This window comes from Phasianus colchicus, chromosome 9, assembly GCF_987193195.1.
Source record: "Phasianus colchicus chromosome 9, bPhaCol1.hap1.1, whole genome shotgun sequence".
NCBI classification, from domain to species: domain Eukaryota; kingdom Metazoa; phylum Chordata; class Aves; order Galliformes; family Phasianidae; genus Phasianus; species Phasianus colchicus.
This window is the reverse complement of record NC_143444.1, coordinates 22,462,941-22,477,925: the sequence shown is the minus strand read 5'-3', so window position 1 is coordinate 22,477,925 and position 14,985 is coordinate 22,462,941. Positions and strand designations below refer to the sequence as shown.

At 42.2% G+C, this 14,985-nt stretch overlaps 1 protein-coding gene across 14 annotated transcripts in view; it reads right to left on the bottom strand.

Annotated features, from left to right (window-relative positions):
• PTPRF (protein tyrosine phosphatase receptor type F) overlaps positions 1-14,985 on the bottom strand; it is a 342,933-nt gene that overhangs the window by 244,922 nt on the left and 83,026 nt on the right. The gene's annotated exons all lie outside the window — the stretch shown is intronic.

Genomic DNA, 14,985 nt, shown 5'->3' with positions numbered 1-14,985 from the left:
CTGGAAGCTCCATTAAGGTCATAAATACAGTGAGAGCTGACAACAAGTTCAAGAGAGGGACAGATATTCTCCCAGTAGGAGAAAATGCTCTTAACAACTACCTGTGGGATTATGAAAATAGGCTACTTAAGTATCTGCAGCTATTAGCGATATTGTATTGCCTGCCAGATCTAGGAGAGGTCTCCCTTTGAACACATGCTTGGAGTGCTTTTTCTTTTTATCAAGGGAGCATAAACACTAATCTTTGGAAAGGACAAACAACACAGCCTGCCCAGCATGGTGAATGGACAGGCTTGTTAGCCCACGGAGAGCATTAGTAACTTGCGGCATCAGCACGTTATGGGAGAGGCATCATTAAATCATTACAGCTGTCATTTACCGAGTGCGTGCTGCACAGCCTGGCTGTCTGCACACCGACACATCGCCACCCAAGGACCCCACAAACCACACAAAGCAGAGCGGAGGGGATTAATGCAATGGCAAGCAGTGTAAGGATCCTGCAACATCACTGCTGGAAGCATTCAAAGACAGTGTGAAAACTCTGCTGGACCACCACAAGTCATGCTTCTCCCTGGAACCACCCATTTGCACACTCCAAATTGGCTGCTGTTTCTTTTTTTTTGCTTTACCTGGCAAGCAGCTGCTCTATCCAAGTGCTTGTGGAATTTGCCATTTTTCTCGTTCTTTCATGTCTGAAATGTCATGGGCATAAAGCTCCCTCCATTCTACAAACACCAAACAACTTGTTAGATGCACGGGAAGACTTCCAGGAACATCAGCAGACCAAGATGCATCCACTACAGCCTGAATGATGGATTCCATTTTAGGCTTCCAGAAGAAGAGTTTTAAGCAACTAGCATAATTATTTCTAAAATTAAATAACTGCAGACAAACAGTGCTGCTCAGTGAAACTGAGAACTCTATCAAAAATTAAAGGTAATTATAATGCATACGTAAAGGGCACAGCATTCTGCATGTTAAATCACCTTTAATTATATTTTCTGGATTTGTAACACTGACATTTGAATTCCTAACACCAAACTGATATCCCACGTTAAATAAAATACGCAAACAACTCTATTCTGATTCACCTCGAAGGCTTGCAAAACAGAGTTGTGTTTGAACACATTTATCTTTTTCCTTACACTCTTTCAACTACTCACCGAGACCACAATGTATGCTTGTGCAGTCAAAATTGGTCACCAAAGCAACAGCTTGGATGCCAAAAGCAGGATTTCAACTTCATTGCACAGAGAAGCAGGGAGGAAAAGGTGATGACAATGCCTCCATTGTAGGCTTGATCCCGCGACTCAGCCACAGAGGGAACTACAAGTCGTTCATGTGCTGAATCCAAAATGAATAACTGGGAAAGAAGCTGAAAACGAGACTTTGTTTTCTTTTAACTTTTGTTCCTGCTTTTGGCCTTTAAAATCGTCCAGGCATTAATTTCAGGCAGTGAGAAGAGAGATGAGAAAGATCCCTGGCCAGATTGTCATCTCTCCAAGTGGGCGGAGAAAAAAAAGGTAATGAAACAAAAATCTCTCTTTAATCAATTCTCCTGAAGTTGTCAGTTTTGTATTTATCACCAAGCCTTACAAAGGAAAGTTTGCAACACAGTTAATGTGCAGCACTGATAACAGACCTTGAATTCCTTCCTTCCTCAGGAAAAAAAAAAGAAGCCAACAAAAAAACCAATCACATACCAGAGCTCTTGTCTCATGCAGTCAGCTAACCATAGTTGTAGTGATGGGGAGAACAACAACACCCACTCTTGATAATTTTATTGCTCAATTTTTAATTTTTTTTTTTTTTTTTTTTTTACAGAACTTCAGTTTCTTTCCAACTAGTCCAATATTCTGCTATAAAAAGACTGAAAGTGTTTGTCTTCAGGCCATTACCCCCCATTTAGTGATGCCCTTCTCATTCCACACCCTAAGACGGCTGATTATCAAGTTCCACAACCCAACAGAGGCTCAATTCAGGAATTTCCCTTCCTCGCTGCCTCTATTTAAAAGGTGTTACATTATCCTCTTCACAGCTTGTGGTTCAAATACTGCAGCTGCTAAATAAATACGTATTTCTAGACATACACACCAACACCTTATTAGAAATATTTACATCATGTCGGTGTGCCAAACAAATACTCGATTTGACCCAGAGAATTGCCAGAGCACTGCAGAGCCCTGGGATGTGGCCAGGGACATTTTGGCAGCAGTGTCCCTGCCTGCTGAGTGCCCCCTGACACACATCTACCGCAAAGCAACCACTGTAAAACCTCATATTCCCAGAAATATTAGGCATTTATCACAGATCCACAGAATATCCTGAGGTGAAAGGGACCCAGACCATCAGGTCCCACCTCTGGCTCCACACAGAAACAATACAATGAGTTTACAAAGCCAGATTCAAAGGACTGCAGAAGAGAACTGCCTATGACTGCCTCTCTCCCTGAGGTTCTACAACAGGACACATGTTGAAGGCACAGAACTGTGCCAACAGAGAAAGACAAAAAGCAAAGCTTATTTAATAACTCTGCACCAAGCCTGCACAAGGCCTGGAACGCGCCATAGGCAGAAGGCATGGCAGGTCAGGATTTTTTAGTTCCTTTTCTTTGGGGTCACCTGGAAAAGATGACAGTTTTACTTACATAGATAAGAGAACCAGCCATGACCTCACCAGTATGAGGTAACGCTTGGGAAAAGATTTAATGCGACACCATAACAGCTGCATTGCAGAAAGGCATCAGAACATCACTAAGTAACTTAACAGTTAACACCAGCGCTCACCGAAATGCTTCATTTGTGCCTGCCATCCCTAAATACCTCACAGTCTACAGATGGGATGGTTTTATTGTTTTTAAATACACTGAGGCATGTATTCTTAATTACACTTTAAACCACGAACGAAGGTCATGCGCACACTCACAGCGAGAGGCAACAACCCAGTCACCGTATGTTCTGTAAACAGCTCCCATCACTTCAACAATTACCAGCAGACCTTTAGACTTATGCATCTCCTGGCCCCTTTCATATTGGAAAAACATCATTAAAACAGATTAAAACTGCTATTCCAGTCAAACTGCTTATCTAAAGGTGGAAGAAAACGTGGACCTACAATTCTCCCCTTCAAAACAAATGATAACATCAACTTACTTCAGACTCCTAATCTTGGTAGAAAATATTCTCTCTAATCAGAGACTGCTAAATCTACTCTCCCTTCTATTAAAACTATGTATTTGCATAATCACAGAACTGTTTCAAAGAAACATTTTTAGGATGGATAAACAGCAGTCATATGTGTTCAGATATGCTGAATTAAATTAAATGCTTTAATAAGAAAAATGTACATGAAGTACAGTTTTACAATTAACATCTGCTTTATCTTTTTTTTTTTTTTTTTTTGGTAAGATGACATTTAAGCTATATGCAATGTATCAGAGTGCTTTATCTCACAGTGCCATTTTCCCTGGAGCGCTCGTGTCTCACTTCAATAAAATATCAGCACACAAGGGCTTGAAACAGGCTTTACCTGCAGCACAGACAACTCCCAGCCTACCAATTTGTAAAAGCAGTGGAAAAGCAGCAAGAACAATATTGACAGATGGCCTCTCCCACACTTCCCCTGCAAAAGCCTCTGCTCTGGCACCACCTTCCCCATAAATTAGTCTTCAGGGAATTGATGGATAATGATCCATTTCTGTCTTTCAGCCCTTAAAAATTGGGTAAGGGGTATTCCAGATGTTTGGTGGTTGGTTTTTTTTTTGTTGCTGTTTGGTTGGTCACTTGACTTTTCCCACCCATTAAACTGAACTCTGAATCAGGCTTTCCCAGAGAAAAGAAAAAGAAATAAAAGAAAAACTTAGCCATTAATGCAAATCATTTCATTCTCCAGAACCTCAGCAACATTGCTAACTCTGTTGTTTATTAAACATACAGGACTGGAGCTCCATGGTTGCACCTGAAATCCACAGGCACTGCTCATCCATTATCAGCACTCAGGGTATTTGGCCACCAAAGCTCTGGCCAATCTGGGACCACAGCATCACTAAATGTATCCTCCGTGTTTTACGTTACATTAATAACCTCTTCACTCACTTTTTCTACCAGAAAGAACAGACAGCACCTTTGGGTCACCTTGTGAAGAACCAGCCCTACTTCAGCAGCACAAACTGAAAGATAAAGGTGAAACAATAAACACCATCTGAGTTCAGCAGGAACTTGATTGTCCTTCCTTCCACTTCCCAGGAGGAAGCCACGATGCACCCAAGGCACAGAGCTCTCCCCTCCTGCCCATCCACAAGCTGCAGCTTTCACCTTGAGCCTAGATTTAAATGAAGGGCTGCATGCAAGGGCAACGGGTGCTCCCAATCTCAGGACATCAGCATCCTCAGAAGCAGAGGGTGCACTGGGGCTGCTGTCATTACCAGGTGTGTTTAATTACTGCAATTACTGGCAACCAGGAAAAGGCTGCAAGGCATTCAAAAAGAAAAGGCAGCACAGGGCAGCACAGGCCATTCCAGCAAGCGTAAACACTTTGCCATCTACAAAGTCACTGGAATTAAACAACAATTTTGAAAACCTTCGCTTATTCCTCCCTGACGACACCACGTACGCAGGCACCTACGCTACCCCTATCACCATGGCATCCTCAGCATCTCCATGCCTATGCTCTGATCGATGAGCCACACAAAGTAAATAGAAAGAATTCCAGGCAGAAAGAGTGGAACACATGGTGCACATATACATAAAAGCAAACAATACTTCAACCAACTGTTATTTTTATCCGTATGTAAACAGTACCACACTGAAAAAGTAAATCTCCTGCACCGCTCTTGCTGTCAGCCTACCAAAAGAGAATTATTTAGTGCTGCAAAGGAAAATACATTTCTTAAGAGCCCTGCATCTGAGCTATGTGAAGGAGGTGGCTCAGGCAATTCAGGGTGTGAGATGCACAGCCAGGCAAAGGGTTCCATGGATACAAAGCCTCCCATCAATTCGGCCACTGTATGATGAGCACAGCTGCCAGCATTTGCTCCTGTGCCAGGAAGAGGTGGAGGGCTGAGCTCTGCCCCGTCCCACAGGCAGCAGCAGGCTTTAGCAGTCAGTGTGCAGCATGGCACTGGAACCAGTAAGCTCTGAGGGGAGAGGTGAAGCTGACTTAGCACTGTGGAAAAGAACCTCAAGGACGATAGCCCAGCAGCTTCGTCTGGCCACGAGGCAGAAGGATGCATGCCCTGGGGCTGCAGGGACACATGGTTGGGGGGAACCCACACACAAGCACACGCGGTAGAGAAGCGTGATCAAAGTTCCTCTCCTGTTTCTGAGCAGTACCAAAGGTTTCTCTTTTCACTGCACTCACAACTCGTTCTGATTTGATTCAGCTTTTCAAAGAAGAGTGAAAGCTCTGACTTCCAAACAGAAGCTCAACAGATCTTCTGTGCTACAGAATAGGTGGCTGAACTACAAAGTTATTCGCTTTCCACAGCAGTGAGCCACGGCCGTTCCTGTAACGCGGGGATACCATCTGACACAGACACACACCTCTGTGCATTAATTCAATCCGTAAGCCCACGGAGGAAGGACCGGCTTTGACCCATGCTGCTGTGGCAGTGAGGAGAGCAGCTCCGGAGGAACAACGGCAGGAACTTGCTCCTCCACCCGAGAGCAGCCATAATTAGGAAGTGATGGATGTCGCTAGTAAAAGTGAGTGATGTTTTTCAGGAGCTCTCTCATCTGTAACTGCACTGTTTTCAGATAAAATAACCCTTTCTGTCAGGCAGTGTCAGGAATGTCTACAGCCAATCAGTCACTCTGCTATCCAGCTAAAAAATATGACGTACTTGTCATAACTTCTGTAGCATACATTTTATCAGCCCTTCCTCTTTGTGTACCTCATCAGTTAGGGTCTCTGATTCCAGCAGTGCCAATAATTTGTACTCCTGAGATCAACAGATTGAGATTTCCAAAAAACCCAACTGTGGTGCAGGTGAAACATCTTCACTTGAACAATACATTTTCACAACAGCATAAAGCAGTATTCGTACCTGGAGATAATGACCATAAAGCAAAACTCAGGAGAAAGCCCTGTTCTCACCTCTGCACGCAGGCCAGCAAGGCAGAACCACCACAAGAAACAGCTCAAAAGAAAGCGAACGAAATAAGCTGGATCATTTCAAACTCGGACAGCATAAAATTTCACACCGTAGTAACTTCATTTACAAGATTTCAACAAACGTTAAACAAGGAGAACAAATATCTAACACAATTAACAGAGATTATGCGTACAGTCTAAAGTCTCCGTGCCACTGTGCCAGGAAGGCCTGTCCCACAGGCAGCGAGGGCTGCACAGACCCCACAGGCTGTCACAGCTATCATGGGAGATACCCGCCAGCTGCTGCTCCTCAGCCACATTCCCCTGCCAGCCTAATGGAATTGGTTCCAAAACCAAACAAAAAAGCACCCACCATCAGTGTGATTAAGGAAAAGGAGACAGCTGAGTAAGACAGAGCACTGGTCTTTGTGAATGCTTTGTGTGGTCACCTGTCAAGCAGATTGGCTATTTTTTTTAAGCAATTAAATTGGCCCTCGGCAAAAACCCTAGTGTTAATTTCTTAGTGTTCTAACCCAGAAAAACCTTTCAAGAAAAACAATTACATTAAATTGTCAATATGGTTCAGCAAACAGACTACCCCTCCAAATGGCTATGCACTCTGCCTCTGGAAGTCACCTTACAAAACCGGATGGAGCTTAAAACAGAGTTAACATTTCATTACATAAGAGCCATTCTTGATCTTTAAACACAACCAATGTACATTAACATTTAACTATCACATGTTACAGATTGCATATCACTATTACGAGCTCATAGCTATTATTTTTGCAAAACATTAAGAAACAGATGCTGAAGTCACTCATCACATGTCTTCTATTTATTATGATGGGAAATAACAAGCTTCTCTGATTAGGGAAATGTTTATTACATTACAAGGCTACAATCTCCTCCGAGCAGCCCAATCCAATCCACGTGCTTGATGCAAAGGTTTCTTAAAGGCTCTAAGCTGACCACCAGTATAACCTAGAAAACAATCCCGTGCTTCTAACAAAAGAAAATGCCACAGCACTGAGGAAATTTATACAGCTGATTACAGTGCCTCCTCTTTAAACTTCAATGAGTAAATAAATGCCTTTATGTTAAGAGACTCCACTCAAAGGGAAACAACCTTAATAATACCTAGCCCTCTCGAAGCACTGATTAATGTTACCTATAGGAATGCTGATGCTGACCTGAGGTCTGTCATTCCAAAATTTCATCCTCTCAAGAAAAGGAGGATGCAAGTAGTTTACTGAACCACAGATTAAGACAGATGGGAGGGTCCCTAGTCCAAACAAAGTAGGGCTAGCATCAAAGTCAGACCAGTAGTCCCAGCAGCCCCATGTTTCGCCCCCCACTCAGACCCCAGTCATGAGTGGGGAAGCCTTCAGCCAGCCCCCACTCTCCAGTGAACCAACAGCTCCACGTCTAGGGCTGAGCAGCACTGACCACGGCAGAATTATTACCTCATATTTAATTATAGTCCTGCTAATACACTCCAGATGGAGTTGGTTCTTTCTGTAACTGTTAGGTCATGTAGAGGTGGTCATCCAATACATGTCCCAAAGCACTCTTTTGCAGCTGTGCATCTTAGCCACGTCCTCCCTGTTTGGTATTTCCTCATTTCAGCTCATTAAGTTGCATTTTGCAGGCTTCCAAATGCTTTTTCAGTCTACCATGGCCACTCTGAACTCCGCTTCACAACGCTTGCAGCCCCTCTATTTGGGCTTACTCGCAGATCCTGCAAGTATTCCCCTGTTCACGTCAGTGAAGAGAACAGCAAACAAAGCTCAGCCCAAGACAAACAGGGGTGTGTTCATACTACCCGCCTTGGTCCCCTGATTTTCACAGCAAGCTATAGGTAACTACTCTCCTAACATGATCTTTAAACAGTTACTTGTTTACCATATCATTGAATATGTATGCGTTCCTATTCCACAGAAATGCCACAAGAGGTTACGTCAAAAGCTACCGTTCTCCCCAGTGCCTCACCATCATCTTATCCTCCAGATTCCTAGAAACTGATTAAAAATTTTGTTCCAATTCTCTAAGCATCACAGCTAGACTAACCAGTCTGTAATTCCCTGGACCTCCCCTTTTCAAATGCAGGTACTGCATCTGCCCTTTTCAATCCTCCAGGATCTCTCTTGCTCTTCACAATTTCTAAAAGATAATTGTAAATGGTTCGAAGGTTGCTTGGCTAGTTGCTGCTGTACCCTAGGGCAAATTTCATCAGGCTCTGACTATTTGAATACACCTATCTTATCTGCTTTTTCTGATCTATCCTTTTCCTACTCTGTACTTTACTCCTATCACCTCATTTAAATTAATTTTAATTAATGTGAAGACACGCTCAAGCAATACAATAACTACACGAAACCCACTTAGTATTTTATCTTTCAGCTATAACGTTAGGAAAAAGCCCCAGACTATTCAGCTATCATGACTATTTTTACAGAGATGCAGAAGAACGTTTCAAAAACAAACCAAAAAACCAACCAAGATTAGAGACTGTATATGGCACAGACCAATTCTCAGCTCAAGTGTCTGAAGGGAAAACATTAAGAAACGTCAATAAGCTCCTTTTCTTCAAAGAAAGATTAAAAGTTAACCGCATATTAGAAGGTACACTTTTCAGTGACTAAACCAGCCTGTTTCAGCTGGTTTATTGAAAAACACAACACTTCCCCAGCAGATAAAACATTTGATAACCAAATGCACGATTTCCTGTGCCATTCCCTGAGTTATCTAGCACTGATCATTGCCAGGGGTAGGGTACCAAATTAGACTGACCGCTGGTCCAAACCAGCACAGCAAGTCCTACGCTCTGTGAACAGACAGGTATCTGGAAGCACATCAACATTTTAATGCACCCACCTGTTATAGCTATAATTTAACTTTCATCAACTGGATATTATCATCCTTACAGCTGAGACACAGCAACTTATTACAGAAGCATAGCTAGCCTCCTTCTATGCAAAACAAACCAGACAGTCTTAGATCATCCTCCATGATTTCTGCTTTTTTTTCCTCCAAAGTGAACTAGGTGCAGTATATCTCAGCTGAAGCACCATAACTTCCTAAACTGTTCCTTTTCCACCCTGACAGTCATCAGTCTCTGCTCTGTGATCCCCTACGCAGGACATACAACGTTAATGGGGATTCTGGCTGTCATTCTCAAAAGCAGTTAGTGGTTTTAATGCCTCAATTTCTAGCATACCCAACCTGAAATGCTTTAAAAGGTCCAATTTTCAGGAAACGAACATTCAAAATTGCCCAGTGGTGTCTGTTTCTCCCCTGGTTTTTAAATCCAGTATCTGGTTTTTACCTGGGGCTTCTACCTAGAAAATCCTTTTGTAAGACTAAAACCATTGTACAAGCTAAAAAGACAAAAATATTTTCTTTTGCTAGCTGTGAAGAGACTACAACAAATCCATACATCCTTCCAGTTATACAAAATACAGTATCTAGTACAGAATCTGAATCTGAGTACTTTCTTTGAGTGATACAGTGCAAATCTTCTCTCACAAAATACTATAATCTTTCAATGAAATCTGTTTTACTGGACAAAACAACAAAGCTTGATTTCCTGCACTGCCAGGCCAAACAAAAAAAAAAACACACGAGAAAACAGTATGTCCAACCCGTGCATGCCTGTATTTGCTTTTAGTACAAACATAACCATTCGTAATCCCTTTCTTGCTACTTGCTTCTACTGAAAAACAGATCACAATTAGCAGAATGCACTGAAATTACCCCTAAACTAACAGTGACTAGAAAACAGAAGTATGAAGAGAGTAAAAAGCCGTGCCAATGAAATGTTGACAATCTTCTAGGCTGCCATTCCTTATTTCCTAAGCGGAAAAACTCAGAATCAATTTTAGTAAGGGAAGCTTGCTATCATGCAATTGTTCAATCACAGTACAGCAAAAACATTACTACAGGTTTCTCTAGAAATCCACAGCCTTGCCTGAGAGCACGACACGACGTGGCTCCATCCCGCGCTGCCCCGTAGCACCCAGAGGCCCAGACAACTGCTGCTGCAGGAGGACAGCACTGGAAGCCAGGCAGGCACCTCTGCACACTCTTCCATCTGATGCCCTACACAGCTCGACTTCAGAACAGAAGTCTAACCAATGCTAGGTGGTTTCAACCGAGCTTATGCTACTAGACAGAACGAAACCAAGTTAATTAGAGTTAAATGTATCCTCAAAGGAGATCTCAGTACCAAAACTTCTTATGCGCATTAACTTATGTAGCATGTATTTTTAATGAGTTCAGCACTTGTTTCGGGTTTAAAAAAAAAAAAACAAAGCACACATGGCATGGCAGCTATTCAAATCCATTGCACCACAGTGCTAACAAGTGCTGACTACGGGGGATGGCAAAGTTACGCTGCCAGTTATGGTGATTCTACCTTTATTGCATAACCCCCAGATAGCTAAATTAATTAAGTATGTGAAGCGACAAAACAAAAGCCACCTACCAATATGCTGATTATATAATAAAAAAGGAAATGAAAAAGACCAGAGGGCTAATGCTCATGTTCAATTTTGCAAATATGGTTAAGTCTTGTAACATCTCCAGCATCTGTTGATAACGTTTTTCATAAATACATTTCTGAAAACATATATCCATGTAGAACAGTTAAAGCATACATCTTCAAAGCAAAAATGAGTTTTACCCACCTAAATTTGTAGCTTTAAACCCCACCCTCTCCTCCTCGCATGCACATCTCCAGCACATACAGTGTGAAGCCAGGTAAATTGCTAGCAGCCGTGTCTTTTGGGCACCAAGCTGTTAAAGCACTCCACTCATTGTGAGATAAAAGGACCATAAAGACTTTAAGTCCAAAAAAAACCATAGACAGCCCTACACAGAGCGCTGAGCTGTGCCAGTGAATTCAGACGATGCCCTTTGGAGGCTGTCATTTAACATACAGCCAGAAAATACTGCTCACCACACTACAGCCAGACACAGCAGCTCCTTCTTTCACACTAAGAATTACTGTGCTGAGGCCCAAGTGGCACAACACACAATCATACTGTTAAGTCACACAAGGTTTGTGTCTGTATGTTGTAGAAACATAGTCCACACTACTGAAAAGCCTTTAAATTACAATACAGCATCACACACTGCAAAGTGCAAATCAGTTCAAAGATAGAAAGATTTATACAATTGTAAGAGAAGAATGTTAGTTTGATGACAATTGCTTTACACATTTATGTCTGAATGAAGAAAACTGATCACGCAGAACCTTTGTCTTTAACTGCAATCCCAATGCCCAACCTTCAGAGGTAATGTTGCATATTAAAAAAAAAAAAAATCCCCCAAACCATAACCACACAGACAGATAATATTATGCTAGCAATAGGTAGTGAAAGTGGAAAACACTGGTTTTAGGTGGTTGTTTTTGTTGGTTTTAATCTTCTCAAACAGTCTTCAGTTTATTACTTTCAAGACTGTAACATTTAAATGGAAATTCTACATATTTTAGTATATCCTTGAAAGAGCAATCATACAATAATTTCAGTGTAAGCAAATGTCAAGATTGCTTCCGGATGTAGTGCAGTCTCCAAACTCCTGAAAACCTAATCTGAATTCTGCTAATCTAGGTTACAGTTTATCTTCAGGGGCTCTCCTGTAAAATCATCCCTAGATGCTTTAGATTCAGGCTGACATGATCGAAAAGGTTTCCTTTTTCTTCTCCCATTCACCTGAACAACACAAATATAATCTGGGATTTTTTTTCCCCCCAGTCCTCTTGTAACCCCCCTCCCCACCATGAGATGGACTTTATTAGGGAAATTACTTTAGAAGAAACCCTGCAGATAAAATATGACCTAGATCAGCGAGATTCTGCTCAATTTCAGCTCAAAAAAGTTATTTACTTTAAAAGATGTTACTGCATGCCACTCAAACTGTACTTTCAGCCACATTTTACATGGGCCAAGTCTGTCATTTTTTATTTCCTAAAACTCAAGTTTACATGAAGAATGGCAGAAGACCTTCTCAGGGTCAGCTGAAAACATACATAATTGAACATACCCAAAAAGAAAGGCTAGGAAATTGAGCAGAACATGACCACCAATGAGATGAAGAACAGCATGACCAAAGCTGCCAGCTCAGCTTGCATGTAACATCACTGTTGTTGTGCATCCACCACCTCCCCTATCCTGACCTGCATGAAATGGGGATGTTGTCTTCACAAACTGCTGTGCAGTGGGCACACACACTCTGAGCCCTCCTATCCAAAAGAGCTCACCCTTCTATCCAAATGCAATCAACTTTGAGAAAACACATGCAGTATGCCTTAACAACAAGTTCTTCCCTTCTCTTCTGTTTCTGTGAAGCATAATATTTCTGCAACAAGCCCTCCCATGCATGCCATCTTTGCGTAACAAAGTGTTAGAGATCCATATCTCTAAATCAGAGAGATCAGTTATGAAGGGTGTGATCTAGTCAGTGGATAAAGAATTGTCCAGCTAGCTGCAGCCAAACAGTTGTGGTCAATAACAGCACTACGTTCAGCTGAAGGCCAGCAATGAGCAATCTCCCCCATTGGTTCATCTTTGGGCTGGTATTCTTCAACATCTTTATCAATGAAATAGACAATGATATTGAGTGCACCAGCAGCAGTTTGCTCATGACATCAAGCTGAGTGGTGCAGCTGATACAACAGAAGGAAGAGATGCGATCTGGACAAGCTTGAGAAGTGGGCCCACATGAACCTCATGAGGTGTTGTACTTGGGCTGAGGTTATCCCAGGTACGTCAACAGACTGAGAGCAGCCCTGCTGAGAAAGACAGGAGGGTCTTGGTGGAGAAAGGCTGGACATGAGCCAGCAGTGTGCTCCTTCAGCCAGGAAAGCCAGCTGTATTCTGGGCTGCATCACCAGAGGAGTGGCAGCCGGAGAGAGAAGGGATTGGTCCCCTTCCACTCTGCCCTTGTGAGGCCCCATCTGGAGCACTGCATCCAGGCCTGGGGCCCCCAGCACAGGATGATCATAGGGCTGGAGCACCCCTCCCGTGAAGACAGGCTGAGGCAACAGAATTTGTTTAGCTTGGAGATGAGAAGGCTCCAGGGAGATTTCACTGCAGCCTTTCAGTACTTAAAGGGAGCTTATAAAAATAGATGAAGACCAACTGATAGTGATAGGACAAGGGGGAACTGTTTTAAATCAAAAGAAGGGAGATTTAGTTCAGATGTTAGGGAAAACTCTTCACTCAGAGAGCAGTGAGGCACTGGCACAGGCTGCCCAGAGAAGCTGTGGGTGCCCCATCCCTAGAGATGCCCAAAGCCAAGTTGGATGGGGCCCCAGGCAATCTGATCTAGTAGAGGGGGAACTCTGCCCACAGCAAGGGGGTTGGAACTAGGTAATCTTTAAGATCCCTTCCAACACACACCACTCTATGACCCCGTGATAGATGGCACATCCCACCATCTGACTACCATCTCCTAGAATTGCCAATGTTTGACTAACACCACCTGCACCCACCAGAATCCATTCCAGAACACTTTGAGCACCAAAGCTCTCCTCTTGCTCTCTTCCAGCAGGCTTTCCTCACCCTTTAAGAACCACACTGCTGTGCTTCCAGACACACATACCTACTTTAAGTGCTTCAGTATCCATGCAAGCAACAAGACCAGTTCCCGGTATTAGAGAAATCTTGTTTGTTTCAAACAGCACCTTAGCTAATGAGTTTTCTCTCCCCTTCTACACTCCACAAATATTGGGTTGAGTAATGCATAGCCTAATTGACTGTTAAGGTCACTGGCCAGCTCTTTAATCTTATTTAGTACACTTTGAGACAGTTCATGAGTCATTAGGGTTTCGTTCTTGGGGACACAATGACACATAATATACGTTAATAAAGAGCATAAATATAATTCAATGTATGTATTATACAGACTACAAAATTAGAAAGGTAGCATTAGTATTTCTTTGCAATGTTATCATTTTAATAATGTTGCTTATTTTAATAGACAATAAAAATATTTAATTGTGAGAGCCTGCTGATGTCTTCATAATTTGTTATGCTCATGTAGCTCTACGAGAAGGCAGTAAAGTCACACTTTAAATAACAACCTGAGGTGAAAGAAGGGCTCAAGGGAGATCTATCTTAAAATTTCCTTATTTGAAGAAAAAAGTGTATTTTTTCAAGCTGTTATTCATGATATTTGATTTTATGATGTAAATTACACTTCAGTGCGCACACGTTTCAAACTTTGAAATACTTTTGAAAGGGATCAGCATCACTAATCAGGCACTGAAATCCAATTTCTAGGAGAATATCTGGGAGCTCAAAAGGTGAACATTTTAACTGGCTTGAAAAGACCTCTGAAAAATAAAGTTAAACAGTAATTATACACAAATGTGCTTGAGAAACTTTACACCTGCCTTGACATGAATCTCATCTTTGCATGGATGATGAAATTCTTGGCATTGCTTTAGGTGATTGGGATGGCATTAGCTTAGGCAGGGTAAGAATGCAACAGCCACAAGCCCAGACAGGTAGGATAAAGGAGTTACTGACTCAAAAGAAAGCATGACAGCTTATCTGTTGAAAGTCTAAACACGTTAATCATTTAACATAAACAGATCTGCTGATATTTTTAGAAAGGCAATTTAACTCATAAGTAACAATGTTAAAAAAAAGGACACCAGGAAACCTAATCATGCTTTCTAGAGGTTGTCCCAGCCATTTGCAGATTGTTTCTGCTAATAATCAGACCAGGAAGAAAAGAAAGAGGACAAAAAAAGAAAAGGAAAAAAGACAGGTAAGCTGGGTTTGTGATTAGGACAATAAACAAGTTGCTGGCAATCAGAGTTCGACTGCTGGCTGTGCTACAGACTCCTCCTGCAACCTTTATCTCACTGTGCCTCAGCTCAGT